We start from the raw sequence: 16144 nt of genomic DNA on the forward strand, positions 1-16144 counted from the left end.
CCCCATGAACACGAGCACGCCAGGCCTCCCTGTCCATCACCAACTCCCAGAGTCCACCCAAACCCATGTCCATTGAGTCCGTGATGGCATCCAGCCGTCTCATCCTCTGTCATCCACTTCCCCTCCTGCCTCCAATCCCTCCCAGCATCAGGGTCTTTTCCAATGAGTCAGCTCTTCCCATTAGGTGGCCAATGTATTGGAGTCTCAGCTTCAGCATCAGTTCTTCCAATGAACACCCAGGACCGAACTCCTTTAGGATGGACTGGTTGGATCTCCTTGCAGTCCAAGGGACTCTCAAGAGTCTTCTCCAACACCACAGTTCAAAAGCATCAGTTCTTCAGTGCTCAGCTTTCTTTATAGTCCAACTCTCACATCCATACATGACCACAGGAAAAACCATAGCCTTGACTAGACGGACCTTTGTTGACAAAGTAATGTCTCTGTTTTTTAATATGCTGTCTAGGTTGGTCATAACTTTCCTTCCAAGGAGTAAGCATCTTTTAATTTCATGGCTGCAATCACTGTCTACAGTGATTTTGGAGCCCAGAAAAATAAAGTCAGCTACTGTTTCCACTGTTTCCCCGTCTATTTGCCATGAAGTGATGGGACCAGGTGCCATGATCTTCATTTTCTGAATGTTGACCTTTAAGCCAGCATTTTCACTCTCCTCTTTCACTTTCATCAAGAGGCTCTTTAATTTTTCTTCACTTTCTGCCATAAGGGTGGTGTCATCTGCATGTGTGAGGTTATCATATTTCCCCCAGCAATCTTGATTTCACTCTGTGCTTCCTCCAGCCCACCATTTCTCATGATGTACACTGCATATAAGTTAAATAAACAGGGTGACAATATACAGCCTTGATGTACTCTTTTTCCTATTTGGAACCAGTGTGTTGTTCCATGTCCAGTTCTAACTGTTGTTTCCTGACCTGCATACAGTTTTCTCAAGAGGCAGATCAGGTGGTCTGGTATTCCCATATCTTTCAGAAGATAACAATAAACAATGACAAAATTTATTTTTCCTCAAAATATTAAACACTATTCAGTTATTTGAATTTAAATAGTGATGCTTTAATATTAACTGTGCTTGACTCCCGTAAAAATAGATATCTTTTTTTAAATCCAGTTGAAGGCAATGTGGTGCAATTGAAAGATCTTATGCTTTTGCTGCTGCTGCTGCTGCTGCTAAGTCACTTTAGTTGTGTCTGACTCTGTGCGAACCCATATATGGCAGCCCACCAGGCTCCCCTGTCCCTGGGATTCTCCAGGCAAGAACACTGGAGTGGGTTGCCATTTCCTTCTCCCTTAAGCTTTTGAGTTTTTAATTAATTATATTACTTTAGTTATATTACTAATTAGCTTACTAATATAACTAATATAATTTAGTTATATTACTAATTAATATAATTAACTAATTATATTACTAATTACTAATATCTTGGGTTGCTGCTGCTAAGTCGCTTCAGTCATGTCCAACTCTATGCAACCCCATAGACGGCAGCCCACCAGGCTCTCCCGTCCCTGGGATTCTCCAGGCAAGAACACTGGAGTGGGTTGCCGTTTCCTTCTCCAATGCATGAAAGTGAAAAGTCAAAGTGAAGTCGCTCAGTCATGTCCGACTCTTAGTGACCCCATGGACTGCAGCCTACCAGGCTCCTCCATCCATGGGATTTTCCAGGCAAGAATACTGGAGTGGGTTGCCATTGCCTTCTCCGAATATCTTGGTAGACAACTGAAAACTTAGCAAGATGACAATAAGTGTATCTGAAGATTACCAACATTCACAAAGATTTACTCCTGTTTTCTTTTAAGATTTTTACAGTTTGAACTTTTATCATATATTTAAGTCTACGAGCCATTCTTAGTTAATCTGTATATGGTTTGAATAGAAGTCCACCTTCATTCTTGTATATGTGAATATTCCCTTGTCTCAACACCATTTTTTTAAAAAGTCCATTCTATCCTTTTTTAAACTGATTTGACCATCTTTTTGAGAATCGATTAATCATAAATGTAAGGGTTCTGGTGTCTCAATTCTATCCCATTGGTCTGTGTATATATTTATAAGCCAACATTATACTGTCTTGATGACTGTACTTTGTAATAAGTTTTGATATCAAATGGAGTGGTTCACTTTTGGTTTCATTGATTATCTCCCTTGATTTTCCTGTTTTTTTTTTTTTTTTAATCTTAATTATTTCTGTTCTAATCTCAATTATTTCCTTCTTTCTACTTTGGTTTGGTTTTTCTTTGTGTGTGTGTGTGTGTTTAAGTTTTCTAAAATGAAAGATCAGGGATTTAAGATCTTTTTTAATAAAGCATTTACAGCTATATCGAATAGGTTTTAATAAATAAGTAAATAGTAAGTAAGATTTATCTCTATCCAATAGATTTTGATATATTCATTTTAATTAATCTCAAAATATTTTCTAATTTCTTTTTTTGATTATTCTTTGACTCATTCTTTTTTTGGAATGCATTACTTAATTTCCACCATGGGATTTTCCAATCAAGAAAGCTGGAGTGGGTTGCCATTTCCTTCTCCAGGGGATCTTCCCAACCCAGGGATCAAACCCAGATCTCTCGTATTGCAGGCAGACTTTTTACCATATAAGCCACCAGGGAAGCCCATACATTCACAAAATTTCTCAAAATTCTTCTATTGATTTTAATTATGTTGTGGTTTGGAGAATATACTCTTTATGATTTATGTCTTTTAAATTTGTTTTTGTTTTATGACCTAATTTGGAGGACATTCCATGTGCACGGAGAAGAAGGTATATTCTGTTTTGTGTGTGTGTGTGTGTGTGTGTGTGTGTGTGTTTTCTATTTTGTTAGGTGGTATGTTCTCTAGATGTCTGTTAGATCTAATTTTTTTTAATTTATTTATTTTAATTGGAGCCTAATTACTTTACAATATTGTATTGGTTTTGCCATACATCAACATGAATCCGCCACGGGTATACATGTGTTCCCAATCCTGAACCCCCCTCCCCATTTCCATGTTGATCTTCTGTCTAATTCTTCTTAGTATTGTAGGTAGAATTTTGAAGCCTCCATTATTAATCTTCTATTTCTCCTTTCAAACTGTCAGATTTTGCTTCATGTATTTTGGGGTTCTATTATCAAAAGCCAGCTTTTTCACTCTCCAATTTCACTTTCATCAAGAGGCTTTTGAGTTCCTCTTCACTTTCTGCCATAAGGGTGGTGTCATCTGCATATCTGAGGTTATTGATATTTCTCCCGGCAATCTTGATTCCAGCTTGTGTTTCTTCCAGCCCAGCGTTTCTCATGATGTACTCTGCATATAAGTTAAATAAACAGGGTGACAATATACAGCCTTGACGAACTCCTTTTTGTATTTGGAACCAGTCTGTTGTTCCATGTCCAGTTCTAACTGTTGCTTCCTGACCTGCATACAGATTTCTCAAGAGGCAGATCAGGTGGTCTGGTATTCCCATCTCTTTCAGAATTTTTCACAGTTTATTGTGATGCACACAGTCAAAGGCTTTGGCACAGTCAATAAAGCAGAAATAGATGTTTGTCTGGAACTCTCTTGCTTTTTCTATGATCCAGCGGATGTTGGCAATTTGATCTCTGGTTCCTCTGCCTTTTCTAAAACCAGCTTGAACATCAGGAAGTTCATGGTTCACATATTGCTGAAGCCTGGCTTAGAGAATTTTGAGCATTACTTTACTAGCGTGTGAGATGAGTGCAATTTTGGGGTAGTTTGAGCATTCTTTGGAATTGCCTTTCTTTGGGATTGAAATGAAAACTGACCTTTTCCAGTCCTGTGGCCACTGCTGAGTTTTCCAAATTTGTTCGCATATTGAGTGCAGCACTTTCACAGCATCATCTTTCAGGATTTGGAATAGTTCAACTGGAATTCCATCACCTCCACTAGCTTTGTTCGTAGTGATGCTTTCTAAGGCCCACTTGACTTCACATTCCAGGATATCATGTATGGATGTGAGAGTTGGACTGTGAAGAAGGCTGAGCACCGAAGAATTGATGCTTTTGAACTGTGGTGTTGGAGAAGACTCTTGAGAGTCCCTTGGACTGCAAGGAGATCCAACCAGTCCATTCTGAAGGAGATCAGCCCTGGGATTTCTTTGGAAGGAATGATTTCCAGTACTTTGGCCACCTCATGCAAAGAGTTGACTCATTGGAAAAGACTCTGATGCTGGGAGGGATTGGGGGCAGGAGGAGAAGGGGACGACAGAGGATGAGATGGCTGGATGGCATCGCTGACTCGATGGATGTGAGTCTGCATGAACTCCGGGAGTTGGTGATGGACAGGGAGGCCTGGCGTGCTGCGATTCATGGGGTCACAAAGAGTCGGACATGACTGAGTGACTGATCTGATCTGATTATCAAAAGGTGCTGCTATATTTTATAAAAATGTAAAAGCAAATTTTTATAATTGTTCCTGATGAAACTTCTTTCCTTATAAAAATTTCTTTTTATTGCAAGAAAACTTTTTTGTCTTCAGGTCTATTTTAGCATAATATTAGTATTCAGCTCTCTTTTGACTAATGTTTGCAGAGAGTTTCTGTCTTCTAGCCTTTCAGTTTCAACCTATTTTGTGTCTTTGAACAGATGCTATTACTGAGAACCCCTTGTATGTGTGGAGTCATATCTCTTGATGTTTCAAGATTCTCTTTTTTTATTTTTTCGCCTGTCTTTTAATAGTTTAACTACCATGTGTGTAGTTTTGGATTTCTCTAACATTATCCTGATTGGAGTGTATTGAGCTTTTAAGTGTGTAGGTTAATGTGAATCATATTTGGGAAATTTTGGTCATTACTTCTTAAAAAATTCTTTCTGTCCTTTTCTTCCTCCCCTCTCATTCTGGAGTTCCCATTATGCATATGTTAGTTTGGTGATGGACAGGGAGACCTGGCGTGCTGCGGTTCATGGGGTTGCAAAGAGTCGGACATGACTGAGCGACTGAACTGAACTGAACTGAGTATGCTTAACAGTTTACCTCTGGTGTTTTGGGCTCTGGTAATTTTTCTTCATTTATTTTCTTTTGGCCTGGATAATTTCAACTGACTTATTAAATTCATTCTTTCTTTTTTCTACAATTCAAGCTTCTTTACTAAATCTGTCTTACATTAATTGTGTTTTTCATCACCAGAATTTTATTTTGTTTTTATATACTTCCTATGTCTTAATTGATACTACTTCATAATATTTTTCACACTTTAATTGTTCATATATTTTCTTTTAGTTTTGGCTATATGTAAAATATGTTTAATTTTGAATCTATTTATCATGGCTGATTTAAAGTTTTTGCCTATTTAGTCCACATCTAGGCTTCCTCAGGAAAACTTTCTATTGATTGCATCCTTCCCTGTTTTTGTATGTGTCTTATAATTTGTTGGAAACTGGACTTTTAAAATGACAGAACTCCAGAGTTTTCTTATTGCAGCCATTCATTATTTTGCTCCTTGCTTAGTGAGTTGCTTGGACTAATTTCCTAAAGTTTCTGTTTTTTGTTATGTGTGTGGACACTATTGTCTCTGCTAAGTTAACTTTGTGTTTTCTAATGATTAGGCAGATCAGATCAGGTCAGATCAGTCGCTCAGTCGTGTCTGACTCTTTGCGAGCCCATGAATCGCAGCACGCCAGGCCTCCTTGTCCATCACCAACTCCTGGAGTTCACTCAGACTCACATCCATCAAGTCAGTGATGCCATCAAGACATCTCATCCTCTGTTGTCCCCTTCTCCTCCTGCCCCCAACCCCTCCCAGCATCAGAGTCTTTTCCAATGAGTCAACTCTTCGCATGAGGTGGCCAAAGTACTGGAGTTTCAGCTTTAGCATCATTCCTTCCAAAGAAATCCCAGGGCTGATTTCCTTCAGAATGGACTGGTTGGATCTCCTTGCAGTCCAAGGGACTCTCAAGAGTCTTCTCCAACACCACAGTTCAAAAGCATCAATTCTTCGGTGCTCAGCCTTCTTCACAGTCCAACTCTCACATCTATACATGACCACAGGAAAAACCATAGCCTTGACTAGACGGACCTTTGTTGGCAAAGTAACGTCTCTACTTTTGAATATGCTATCTAGGTTGGTCATAACTTTCCTTCCAAGGAGGAAGCGTCTTTTAATTTCATGGCTGCAGTCACCATCTGTGGTGATTTTGGAGCCCAGAAAAATTAAGTCTGACACTGTTTCCACGTTTCCCCATCTATTTCCCAAGAAGTGATGGGACCGGATGCCATGATCTTTGTTTTCTGAATGTTGAGCTATAAGCCAACTTTTTCACTCTCCACTTTCACTTTCATCAAGAGGCTTTTGAGTTCCTCTTCACTTTCTGCCATAAGGGTGGTGTCATCTGCTTTTCTGAGGTTATTGATATTTCTCCCGGCAATCTTGATTCCAGCTTGTGTTTCTTCCAGCCCAGCGTTTCTCATGATGTACTCTGCATATAAGTTAAATAAACAGGGTGACAATATACAGTCTTGATGAACTCCTTTTCCTATTTGGAACCAGTCTGTTGTTCCATGTCCAGTTCTAACTGTTGCTTCCTGACCTGCATACAAATTTCTCAAGAGGCAGATCAGGTGGTCTGGTATTCCCATCTCTTTCAGAATTTCCCACAGTTTATTGTGATCCACACAGTCAAAGGCTTTGGCATAGTCAATAAAGCAGAAATAGATGCTTTTACTTAAATGGATTGAATTGCTGTTTCCTTCTTTGCTGAAAGGCCTTGAGGGTGTTCTGGCAGGAGCTCTAATGCCACTCACAGCTGCTTATGGCAGCTTCTCAGCTGAGACACTGGATGAATAGGTCACGTGGTAAAAGTAGATGTGGAAGTCGGGTACCAGATTGGTCTGGAACTTTTTAATGTCCACACTGAGGACACCGTCAAAGTGAAGGGAGGCAGTGAAGGAGCACATAGTCTGGCCATTGTGCCGGTTGAAGCTTGTGTAGGTAGGAAGCTCAGCATCCAGGCTGCAGTGGCAGATGTCAGAGGTGGCCTCCTCACCTACCATGGAGTCATAATCGAGTGCTCCAGGATGGTGTGGATGGTCAAGACGAAGTTACACAATGTTTTACAACTGCTGTAGATAGGGGGCTGAATAGACAGCAAAACTCAACTTGCCTTTCTTGCCACAGTCAAAAGACAGCTGCTCTGCGCCATCACCAGTGAAGTCTGAACCAGTCCCTTCTGCCAAAGCCATGGAAGATCCAGAAATCTTGAAGCCAGGTGCACTAGTCAACTCTGCCTTTGCTTGCAGTTTCAGCTGGCACAGGCCCCCAGTGTCAGACAGTGTCAGAGACTGCAGCCTTTGCTGGTGTTTTCTGTGTATGTGCACTGCCTGCATATTTATGTGGCCTTATTTTTTTTTTTTTTGGAGGAGGGAGGAGGTGGGGAGGAGTTGGGCAGCCACCTCCTGTTTGCCCCACCGCTGCCTCATTAGCTGTGGGATGAAATAATATTTATCAATTGTTTTCCAAAAATGCCTTGAAGCTGGACTTCCTTGCTGAGGAAGCCTTGAGTCAGGTCAAATGAAGACAAGCCTTCTGAATGGAGCTCTTCCAAAATGTTTTCAGCCAGGCCCAAAGCTTAATTCTCTGTGGATAACATTTTTAGGGCAAGAACTCTCAGCCCCTTCTGTCCCCTTCATTTGTTTCTAGAATGCTGTTTATCACACCTACTGTAATTCCAAGGTTGCTGCTGATTTTTGAGGCTCTGTGGAGCTGGGGAGAGAGGGAAAGGAACAGTGACATTTACAACTCTATACAATGTGTTCTTACTGAGATTCAGACAGTTTTCTAGAATAAGCACTCTTGGAGATGTTGGTTAGTTTCCATACTTCTGAAAAATTCAATTGTGACTTGTTTTTTCCTGCCAGTTTTCTCACTGCTTTTATAGATCACTGATTTTTGGAGGTCCTTACTCCATCATTCTGGAAGTGCTCCTTTTAACATAGTCTTTAAATGTTTACTGTGTACTAAGTGCCAGTGGTCATGTATGGATGTGAGAGTTGGACTATAAAGAAAGCTGAGCACCGAAGAATTGATGCTTTTGAACTGTGGTGTTGAAGAAGACTCTTGAGAGTCCCTTGGACTGCAAGGAGATCCAACCAGTCCATCCTAAAGGAGATCAGTCCTGGGTGTTCATTGGAAGGACTGAGGCTGAGGCTGAAACTCCAATACTTTGGCCACCTCATGCGAAGAGTTGACTCATTGGAAAAGACCCTGATGCTCGGAGGGATTGGGGGCAGGAGGAGAAGGGGATGACAGAAGATGAGATGGCTGGATGGCAATCACTGACTCAGTGGACATGAGTTTGGGTAAACTCTGGGAGTTCGTGATGGACAGGGAGGCCTGGCGTGCTGCGATTCATGGGGTCTCAAAGAGTCAGATGCGACTGAGCAAATGAACTGAACTGAAGTGCTTCACTACACGTTGGTGATGCAATGGTAAAACAAAGTCCCTGTCCTTACATTAGAATTGAATCAAATTATTTTGTACTCTGAAAACAGGTATCTAACTCATTTATTCTTCTTGATTCTGCAGGAGAATAAGACATGTTCTGAAGAAAATAACCAATACATAAGTTTGGTTGCATCTTACCTTTTCTAGATTGATTCCCTTCCAAAGGCATATGGCTTGGTTCCCCACCATGGGCAGCTGAGGCCGTGCTACATTCATTTAAAGTCTGTTTAATGTCAGGAGTATATGAGCTTTGTTTACAATTTATCCCTGATGTCAAGCACAGTGTCTGGCACATAGAAGAAAATAAGTACATCTAATGATGCAAAACTATATATTTTTTATAGGAAAACAAGAGCTGTGTTACTTTTTCCATACATTTCACCCTCTCAGGAAACTCCAACAGGGGCTCTGTATCAACCTAGAGGGATGGGATGGGGAGGGAGATGGGAAGGAGGTTCAAAAGGGAGGGGATATATGTATACCTACGGCTGATTCTTGTTGAGGATTGACAGAAAACAACAAAATTCTGTAAAGCAATTATCCTTCAATAAAAATAAATTAAAAACACATATAAAAAAAGAACAACTTTGGAACTTGTAATGATTCCTAGTAGAGCAATCCAAAGATGTTGAGACAGCATTATGCTTCATTATGGTTTATCTCCACATAATAAGTCTTGAAGTGCTTGCTATCCTGTCAGCAAGGGTCATCCTTTTTCCTTGGAGATCCCTTGAGTGGTAGCAGGTGCAGCAGAACTGAAGGGACACCAGGCTGTCTGTTCCTGGTCATAGCTTGATTGAGAAGTTAATTTGAGACTACAAATTAATTAGATGATTTTCCTCTGCCATGGAGGCGGAAACCACTGAACATGACCAAATATAGCTCTATTTCCTTTTATGTCACCCAGATTAGAAATGTATTCTATCATGTCATTTTCCTAAATGTGTTAAATGAGTCATCTAACTCTTGTCTAACTTTATTTAGCTCAATGAGAAGTCTCACATCTCTTTTCATTTGCATGCACTTTTCAGAGGAATGAGAAGTACACTTTCAAAATGCCAGGTTTAATAACATTCCATATCAGTTATGCATATAATTAACAGTTTTATAGCTATTCCTCGGTTGGTGGGGACAAAATGAGTGAAGTGCATGGCTTAATGCCATATTATACTATCATTCCCAAGTTATTTTCATTTACTTCTGAGAGATGATAAAAATATCAATTTCCTTTCCTCCTTCATATCTTATCTTTTAAAGGTAGCATATCTTTATAACTTCTCTTCTGAGAGAACCATTTACCTCCTGGGACTCTTGTATCTGCTATCCATAAAGGCACTGCTAAGTGATGAATAGATTCATGACATTCAAGGAGGAGCATGTATTTAGGTCAGACATTTCCACAGAAGTTGAATCCAAGTGCATTCTTGACTTCAATGAAATTGCCCTTTGATTTTCTTTGAATAAATAATCAGCTACAATTAAGATGTTTTGCCAGCTAAAGTTAGTCATGCTTTAATGAAGCATAACTCCAAATACGCTGAAATATTTGATTTTCACTCTGCTATGTATAAGACATGATCCTGTACACTGGGTCAAAGAGAAAGGGAGGAAAGATGTAAAAGAGCCTGTTTTTACCCTGAGGTGATTATAGCAGAGCCAGTTTGATTATTGGAAAGAACCATGATTGGGAGTTGGGAAATTCTAGTCTTGGATTATGCAATTAAATTGATATGGTTTGTTCAAGCTGGTTTTAGAAAAGGCAGAGGAACTGGAGATCAAATTGCCAACATCTGCTGGATCATGGAAAAAGCAAGAGAGTTCCAGACAAACATCAATTTCTGCTTTATTGACTATGCCAAAGCCTTTGACTGTGTGGATCACAATAAACTGTGCAAAATTCTGAAAGAGATGGGAATACCAGATCACCTGACCTGCCTCTTGAGAAATCTGTATGCAGGTCAGGAAGCAACAGTTAGAACTGGACATGGAACAACAGACTGGTTCCAAATAGGAAAAGGAGTACGTCAAGGCTGTATATTATCACCCTGCTTATTTAACTTATATGCAGAGTACATCATGAGAAATGCTGGGCTGGAAGAAGCAGAGGCTGGAATCAAGGTTGCCGGGAGAAATATCAATAATCTCAGAAAAGCAGATGACACCACCCTTATGGCAGAAAGTGAAGAGGAACTCAAAAGCCTCTTGATGAAAGTGAAAGAGGAGAGTGAAAAAGTTGGCTTAAAACTCAACATTCAGAAAACAAAGATCATGGTATCTGGTCCCATCACTTCATGGGAAATAGATGGGGAAACAGTGGTAACAGTGTCAGACTTTATTTTTTTGGGCTCCAAAATCACCACAGATTGTGACTGCAGCCATGAAATTAAAAGACGCTTACTCCTTGGAAGGAAAGTTATGACCAACCTAGATAGCATATTCAAAAGCAGAGACGTTACTTTGCCAACAAAGGTCCGTCTAGTCAAGGCTATGGTTTTTCCTGTGGTCATGTATGGATGCGAGAGTTGGACTGTGAAGAAGGCTGAGTGCCGAAGAATTGATGCTTTTGAACTGTGGTGTTGGAGAAGACTCTTGAGAGTCCCTTGAACTGCAAGGAGATCCAACCAGTCCATTCTGAAGGAAATCAGCCCTGGGATTTCTTTGGAGGGAATGATGCTAAAGCTGAAACTCCAGTACTTTGGCCACCTCATGCGAAGAGTTGACTCATTGGAAAAGACCCTGATGCTGGGAAATATTGAAGGCGGGAGGAGAAGGGGACGACAGAGGATGAGATGTCTTGATGGCATCACTGACTCGATGGACGTGAGTCTCAGTGAACTCCGGGAGTTGGTGATGGACAGGGAGGCCTGGCGTGCTGCGATTCATGGGATTGTGAAGACTCGGACATGACTGAGCAACTGAACTGAACTTAACTGAACTGATAAACCATAGCTAGTCATTTCATTTGAGTTTCAATGACTTGTAAAATGTCAGGATTCGACCAAGGGATTACTTAAGACCATTTGGTTCTCTTAGGTCTATTTTATTCTTATTTGGAGCCTTGGCTTATAAATTTTATGTTTATATTTAAATGATAAATCAGGTTGAATTTTTATTTTATTAGTATTCTGGAAACCATAAAACAAAAGATTTGTAATTGTATGTTTTACCTGTGAATGGATTACAATTATCTGCACGAGCACTGCTAGAACTAAAATTATAATGATGAACAATAATCATGAGGTTGAACAAAAACAAAACAACCAAGTTATAGAAATATGATTTCATACATATAAAACTGAAAAGTATATGAAAGCATCCAAAAGAACATAAAATTTAGGCATGTGCTTATATGTGGTATGAGAATAAAAGGAATGATGAATAAGCAAATCAAGATAATGGTTACTTTTTCCGAAATAGAAGCGAGGAAAAGAAGGGTGGCTTCAGAATAGGGACACATTGGTCTCTAACGTATGTTGACGTTCTGTTTGTTAAACCAAGTTCAGAATACATGTGTTAACTGCTATTGACATCTTCTATTGGCAGATGGGGGATTCCCTGGTGACTCAAATGGTAAAGAGTCTGCCTACAATGTGGGAGACCCTAGTTCAATCCCTGGGTCAGGAAGATCCTCTGGAGAAGGAAATGGCAACCCACTCCAGTACTCTTGCCTGGAAAATCCTATGGATGGAGGAGCCTGGTGGGCTACAGTCCATGAGATCACAAAGAGTTGGACATGACTGAGCAACTTTACCTCTTCTACCTGCATTATTTTTATGTTAGAAATAGTTCATAATAAATCTAGGAGTGGATCATCTACTGACTGCAAAGCAAATTGGTACAATTATTTTGTAGGGAAATTCAGCAATATTTTGTGAAGCTGAAGATAAGTGCAGTCTGTAAAACAGCAGTTACATTTAAATGTGTACACTTTAGAGTAGTGCTTTTTGTATTTATTTTAATCCAGGGATGATTTTATCTCCCAGGGGACATTTGACAACATCTGGAGACATTTTTGTTGATCATAAAATAGGGATTACCATTGACTTGTAGTGGGTAAAGACCAGGGATACTACTAAATACCCTACAATGCACAGGGCAGTTCCTCATTTCTGACTTCAGCAACAGAATTATCCTGCACCAGATGTCAAGGTTGAGAAACCCTATCCTAGAAAATTGCACATCCATGTATACAAAAAAGCATATTTAAAAATGCTCATTACAATGTTTATCAGTTCAGTTCAGTCGCTCAGTCATGTCCGACTCTTTGCAACCCCATGAATTGCAGCACGCCAGGCTTCCCTGTCCATTACTAACTCCTGGAGTTCACCTAAACTTACATCCACCAAGTCAGTGATGCCATCCAGCCATCTCATCCTCTGTCGTCCCCTTCTCCTCCTGCCCCTCATCCCTCCCAGCATCAGTGTCTTTTCCAATGAGTCAACTCTTCGCATGAGGTGGCCAAAGTATTGGAGTTTCAGTTTCAGCATCAGTCCTTCCAAAGAATACCCAGGACTGATCTCCTTTGGAATGGACTGATTGTATCTCCTTGTAGTCCAAGGGCCTCTCAAGAGTCTTCTCCAACACCACAGTTCAAAAACATCAATTCTTCAGCACTCAACTTTATTCACAGTCCAAATTTCACATCCATACATGACCACTGAAAAAACTATAGCCTTGACTAGACAGACCTTTGTTGGCAAAATAATGTCTCTGCTTTTGAATATGCTATCTAGGTTGGTCATAACTTTCTTTCCAAGAGTAAGCGTCTTTTAATTTCATGGCTGCAGTCACCATCTGTAGTGATTTTGGAGCCCAAAAAAATAAAGTCTGACACTGTTTCCACTGTTTCCCCATCTATTTCCCATGAAGTGATGGGACCAGATGCCATGATCTTTGTTTTCTGAATGTTGAGTTTTAAGCCAACTTTTCCACTCTCCTCTTTCACTTTCATCAAGAGACTCTTTAGTTCTTCAATTTCTGCAACAAGGGTGGTGTCATCTGCATATCTGAGGTTATTGATATTTCTCCCAGCAATCTTGATTCCAGCTTGTGCTTCCTCCAGCCCAGCATTTCTCATAATGTACTCTGCATATAAGCAGGGTGACAATATACAGTCTTGACGAACTCCTTTTCCTATTTGGAACCAGTCTGTTGTTCCATGCCCAGTTCTAACTGTTGCTTTCTGACCTGCAATGTTTATAGCAATGAATATATTGAGATAATAGAAATATCTATCAATCTGAGCATGCCTCAATAGATTTTGCTATAGTCAAAAAATGGAACTGGATAATAATGAAAATAATTAAACTAGAGCAATTTAAACACATTGAATAAAAACGTGGAGGAATATATGTGATATATTTTCCATAAAGTACAAAAGCATTCAACAGAAATGTAGTTATGAAATATGTATGCTGCTGCGGCTAAGTCCCTTCAGTCATGTCCGACTCTGTGCGACCCCATAGACGGCAGCCCACCAGGCTCCCCTCTCCCTGAGATTCTCCAGGCAAGAACACTGGAGTGGGTTGCCATTTCCTTCTCCAATGCAGGAAAGTGAAAAGTGAAAGTGAAGTCGCTCAGTCGTATCCGACTCTGTGGGACCCCATGGACTGCAGCCCACCAGGCTCCTCCATCCATGGGATTTTCCAGGCAAGAGTGCTGGAGTGGGGTGCCATTGCCTGCTCCGAAAATACATATAGAAGGCTTCTATTGGCTTTCAGCTGGGAGGAGGCAAAGGTGCAGCTTTCGTAGGTCATCCCGAATCCAGGTTCATCTGACACCAGCTGCCTCCACCATCCCGCCTAAATTCGACCCCAGCGAGATCAAATTAGTGTACCTGAGGTGCACCAGTGGGGAAGTTGGTGCCAGGTCTTCTCTGGCCCCCAAGATCGGCCCCCTGGGTCTGTCTCCATAAACTGTTGGTGATGACACTGCCAAGGCAACTGGTGATTGGATGGGTACAAGAATGACAATGAAACTGACCATTCAGAACAGACAGGCTCAGATTGAGGTGGTACCTTCTGCTTCTACCCTGGTTATGAAAGCCCTCAAGGAACCATGAAGAGTCAGAAAGAGGCAGAAAAACATTAAGCACAGTGAAAATATCACTTTTGATGAGACTGTCAACATTGCCTGGCAGATGCGGCATCAATCTCTAGCTAGAGAACTCTCTAGAACCATTAAAGAAATCCCGAGGACTGCCCAGTCTGTGGGCTGCAATGTTGACGGCTGCCACCCTTAGGACATCGTAGATGGTATCAACAGTGATATGGTAGAGTGCCCAGCTAGGAAAGGAACTGCAACTTTACAACAGCAAAGGGAAAAGAAAAATAAAGGATTATTTGACAACAACAACAAAAAATATATATATATGCATAGAAGAAATAAATACTGAATTATATTAATGGTTAATTCTTGGGAGGACAGGAGGGAAAGGCATAGTAAAAGAAAAGGGAAATGGATTAGGGAATATTATGAACTTAATTTAAATTCCACCTATAACATTATAACTCTAAGAAGTTGATGCAAATATTGCAAAATATTGTTTCGTTTCTAGTGGAAGTTTGTATTATCTTCAAAAAGTATCATGGTAATCTAAGCTATGGGCATTACTGAAAAGTTTCTCATAAACAAAGCTTCCATATTTTTATAAATGCCAATTTTTATTAACATCATTTTCTTTTAACTTATATCAAGACATCTGAAATCTGCTCCTTAGAAATAATACTCAATCCTTTTTTCAGGCAGAAATCTGAAAATAGTTTTAAGAAATTGAGGTTTATGGCTGTTTACTGATCTAAATGATTTTGATTCTCTATTTGCTGGATAGAAAAGGATCATCTCCCTTTAATACAACCATTTCTATTATTTCTTCACTATCTGTCCAAATTTATTTCCTCCCAGATTGTTCCAAGCCATTCCTGTGATCTGTTAGGCTTTGGTTGAAGAAACAATTTTTCAGAAAGAACAGAAACCCAGTCATGCCAATTCATATCTTTTAGTTTTCAAGTTCCTGAATGAGAAGTCTCAAGATTGTGAACCTTTCCATTCTCTCAATTACTTTAATGCAGGTCCAGACAAAATTCCAAATGACTGTTTTTGGAATGTTTTAAGTTGCATCTGTTTGTGTGATGACACAATACAAGTATCTTTAGATTTTGATGTGGAATAAGTCAGTGGATTACATAATTTATGCTAAAATTATCAGCAAGATTTTTCTTCAAAGCCATATTGTGTGCTTTTCAAATATATTCTGGTCTGATACTCATAAATGTCAAGTATGTTATGAAAACAGCAACATCCTCTGTATTCCTTTTTCAGAAGATCCTGGGGAGGAAGCTGTGTTCCATCAGAGTCTCTGTCTCAGGAGGGCTCTAAGAGGAGGAACTGCCCAGCCTCCATGTGGAAAGGCAGAGCCCCGAAGTTCTTTTTTCCTCTAGTTTTTAAAACTGAAGTATAGTTGATTTATTTACAGGGATTTAATTTTTGCTGTACAACATAGTGACTCAGTTATATACACACATATATCTATTATTTTTTTTTCTTTTTTTTTAAATTTTATTTTATTTTTAAACTTTACAATATTGTATTAGTTTTGCCAAATATCGAAATGAATCCACCACAGGTATACCCGCGTTCCCCATCCTGAATCCTCCTCCCTCCTCCCTCCCCATACCCTCCTTCTGGGTCAT

General features: G+C 39.9%; 1 pseudogene; it reads left to right on the forward strand.

Annotated features, from left to right (window-relative positions):
- The first annotated feature begins 11823 nt into the window (after positions 1 to 11823).
- The window catches only part of LOC112447531 (uncharacterized), a 143323-nt pseudogene continuing 139002 nt past the window's right edge, over positions 11824 to 16144 (forward strand).

The sequence above is a fragment of the Bos taurus genome, chromosome 7 (assembly GCF_002263795.3).
Source record: "Bos taurus isolate L1 Dominette 01449 registration number 42190680 breed Hereford chromosome 7, ARS-UCD2.0, whole genome shotgun sequence".
NCBI classification, from domain to species: domain Eukaryota; kingdom Metazoa; phylum Chordata; class Mammalia; order Artiodactyla; family Bovidae; genus Bos; species Bos taurus.